Here is a 3895-nt window from a genome sequence, read left to right as displayed (position 1 = left end):
TTTAGCTGATACATGGTCAAGAACATTTTCATTATAATACTTGTATGACTAATGTGGATTAGGAAAAATCTTAAATAAACATAACCAGAACATCAAACTAGTGATTTAACTTATATTATTTAAATTGTGGCTTAAAAAGGTATTTAATTTTTAAAAGTCAGTTTTAAAAATATAAATAAGAAACTAGTAATTTGGGTGGTGTGAAAATGTGATGAAAATCATGAAGTTGAAACTTAGGATGTGATACTGGTTTTTAAGTGTATCAGTTTATTTAGTGAACATAATTAGTTCACTAAATTAATTAGTAAACATTTATTTTTAGCCAACCTAAAGAAAACCATTTTACTCTTCTAGTCTTTTTTTTTTTTTTTTGGATAGGAAGTAGGATTTATTGATGGACATGAGTAAGGAAGGGAGAAGTGCTGAGTTCTCATGAATGCAGAGCCCAACATTTGTCCCAAAGGGCCACAATTAGGGATGTATTCGACCCCCATCCATCTGGGATGAGCTGCTTTTCAGCCACCAGATCTTCAAATTAGTGCACATTAAACTTAATAAAGCCTCACTCCTCGGAAGTGGGCATAGGGCCTCAATCACATGCTCCTTGTTCTGCAGGATGGTATTGATGGACATGATGACTTGGCCAATGTGGACTCTGGCCACTGCCCTAGAGCTTTCCAAAGTATCCTGCATACCTGTCTGGAGTCTAGATAGCATGAGGTCAGACATCAATAGCCACTGGAAAAGCCTGTCTCCAAAGTCCCTTGGGGAACCCATGCAGTCAACAGGCTGCATACACTACCAAAGAGGCTATTATTTGCAGCCATTGCACACTGGATATTCTTCTAGTCTTTAGCCAGTTATGCATCACAGAGAATTTGCTCTCAAAGTTCAGAATCTTTATGTGGTTATATCAGTAAAGAGAGCAAGAACACAGATTTCATAAGTTCAACAGTGTTTACAAAATAGTAGGTGATGCATGCCAGTATTGTAAACACTGAGAGCAGAAAGGGCATCCCAGGATTGTAAAAGTGCAAACCAATGTTGTTTTCACTACTGTTCAGAAGAAAATATCTGCCAATCAGGAAGCCTCTCCACTTCAAAGATTTAAAAATGATCTGGCTGGCACAGACAGATCCCAGTCTCCCACCATGAGCCATATACTAACAAAACAGAATCTAAGAGTGAGACAGTTACATTACTAGCAAATACAGCAGTATATGAAAGCGAAAAACTGGCTAACAAAAATAAAATAATCTGTGGTAGCTACAAGGGCAACCTATAGCAAGGTGGGCTGGGGAACAGGATTCTAACACCTATGAAGTGTTAAATAATTATCTACTATGGGCAATATTACCCAACAGTAATAAAATCCTGGAAAGATTTCAAAGATTCTTATGATATTTAGGCCTTAAATTCTCAAGATTGTAGAAACAGTCATCTCTTTAGGTTTAAATAAAAGGATATTCCAAGAGCTTTATGGAATAAAAAAAACATCCAACTTCATTTATAAAGTACTGCTATGTGTGTGTGAGAAGACAGCAATTTGTACACTTGTTGAAGATAATGCAAAATTCAGTGTAATTATAGATGTTATGATTATCAACCAACTAACAGATGTAACTACTTTTAAATCTAGCATTTCCAAAGCTTGGTAGAAGTCATGCTGGAAACCTGCACGGTAGCCTCTTGGAAAAGAATGTTCAGAAAAGAATGTTCTGGTTTGATGAGACTCAGAGAAGACCCCATGGATTAATCATCTCAACATTCACTCTCACTAGGTATATCAAACCGAAGAAAGCATGCTCGCTATTGTTTTGATTGTAGGTGGCGGTGTGCCTGATTCAACACCTCTTTTAGGGAGTGACAGTGGGGTGAGATTGGGCAGGGGACTTTAGGAAGGACAAGGTATAAGCTATCCTATGAGAAGCAATTAGTTCAGACTGTGATTTATACCCCAGGATGTGGTAATAAATGTTGGAAACACCAGTATGACAGAGACATAATGAAAGAATACAGATGGACTCCAGGCACTCTGAAAGAACTCAGTTATGTATTCTAGAGCAGGCACTTGGACAAAAAAGGTGATCACAAATCCACTTAATCTATTAATGAGTCAATTATACTAATACGTTCAGCAGCTTGTGTCTCCCTTGATCACTGATTTAAGCCTTAAATTAGGCATGAGCAGCAATCTTGTATCTCCAAAGAAAGTAAAGAATAGACAAGATAATTACGGACCACCATTAGTGGTGGTATTGCTAGCCCATAAATCAAAAATCAGATGGGATATCAAAACCTCTTTATGAAAAATTTCCCAGTGAATAGTCACAACTTTGGTAGTGTTACTCTCCTACTCCATAAAATGTGGATTCATCCATTAACTGTTACAGATTTACTTACTGGAACTTGCAATGATGAGATCAACCTAAGACATTACTGCATCATCCACTACATTCATTATATTTAAATATTAGTAGGGTTTAATGAAGAAGGTAGCAACTGCTGTTTTATTTTCTAATAACAAAAAAGAGGAGATAAACTGCTATCCCCCCAGACACTCAGGGTCTGGCCACGTGAGTGAGCATTTTGGGATTCCAATGGATGAGGGCAGGTAGAATATCTTTTCCAATTACCCTCGAGAATACTAAACTGGAACTTCTATACCTAACATCCCAACTTTGCAGCTCAGCATATCTTCGCTTTAGGAATTTGGTGTGTTGTTTGTACTAAGATAGGCTAAATTAGTGAGTTTAATTTAAGGTACTTTCAGATCAAGATTTTGGATCCAGGAGTGGGGAAATTGGATTAAGGTGGTCAAAAGGTGTAAGTTTTCAGTTATAAGACACATAAATTCTAGGGATGTAGAGTACATGATTATAGTTAACAGTTTTGTAGTGTATATTTGAAGTTGCTCAGAGTATATCACAAAAGTTCTCATCACAAGAGGGTGCCTGGTTGGCTCAGTTGAAGGAGCATATGACTCTTGATATCGGGGTTGTGAATTCAAGCCTCATGTTGGGTGTAGAGATTAAATAAATAAAAATAAATAATAAATAAATAAATAAATAATAAATAAATAAATAAAACTTAAAAAAAAAGTTTCCATCACAAGAAAAAAGTGTGGTGATGGATATTACTAAATTGATTGTAATCATTTCACAATATATACATACATCCTATCATAATGTTGTATACCTTAAATTTACAGAATGTTACATGTCAATTAATCTCTATAAAATAAGGGGAAAAAAAGATTTTGGATCCAGAAACCGGTAACAGTGTAGGCAGCCCTTCTTGGGCTCCACATCTCAGAAAGCCAAATGATTTTTTAAACCTCTGACCTTTGAATCTTACCTATGGAAACCTCCCCTCCCCACCCGGCCCTAAGCCTCCACATACAGGAGCATGGGTTAATATGGAGCCCATTTCCTTATCACACCTTTGTGATTTATTATTTGACTCATAGGTTTAGAAGTTGCTGTTTAACTTGTATTTGTGTACTTTTCACATTTCTTTCAATTTTAATATTTTTACCATGTGGGTATGACTCTCTTACCAAGAAGCTAATTTTCCTACTTGAAATTAGCTTCTTGGGAGTATCAATTCATGATTGTCAAAAGTTTTGACAAGCCATTCTTTCTGCTAATATACAAGTTAGTTATATTTTATATATACTTTATTTATAATTTATATAGCTCATGCATTTCTCTCCCCTCTCCTTTGGTACTTCACTGTATGTTGGTGCACTTCATGCAATCCACGTTTCTGAGGTTCTGATTTTTCTTCAGGTTTTATTCTTTTTTTCCAGCTGTATAATCTTCATCAACCTCAAAGTTCAGATACTTCCTCTAGTCCAAATGCACTGTAGAGACCCTATAGTAAAATTATTTAA

At 36.0% G+C, this 3895-nt stretch overlaps 1 pseudogene; it reads right to left on the bottom strand.

The window, feature by feature from the left end:
• Positions 1-746: 746 nt before the first annotated feature.
• LOC144237670 (small nucleolar RNA SNORA70) lies at positions 747-868 on the bottom strand (annotated as a pseudogene).
• Positions 869-3895: the final 3027 nt, after the last annotated feature.

The sequence above is a fragment of the Crocuta crocuta genome, unplaced genomic scaffold (assembly GCF_008692635.1).
Source record: "Crocuta crocuta isolate KB4526 unplaced genomic scaffold, BGI_CrCroc_1.0 scaffold235, whole genome shotgun sequence".
Lineage (NCBI taxonomy): Eukaryota > Metazoa > Chordata > Mammalia > Carnivora > Hyaenidae > Crocuta > Crocuta crocuta.
Note: the sequence above shows the minus strand (reverse complement) of the source record. Positions and strands in the feature narration are given on the sequence as shown.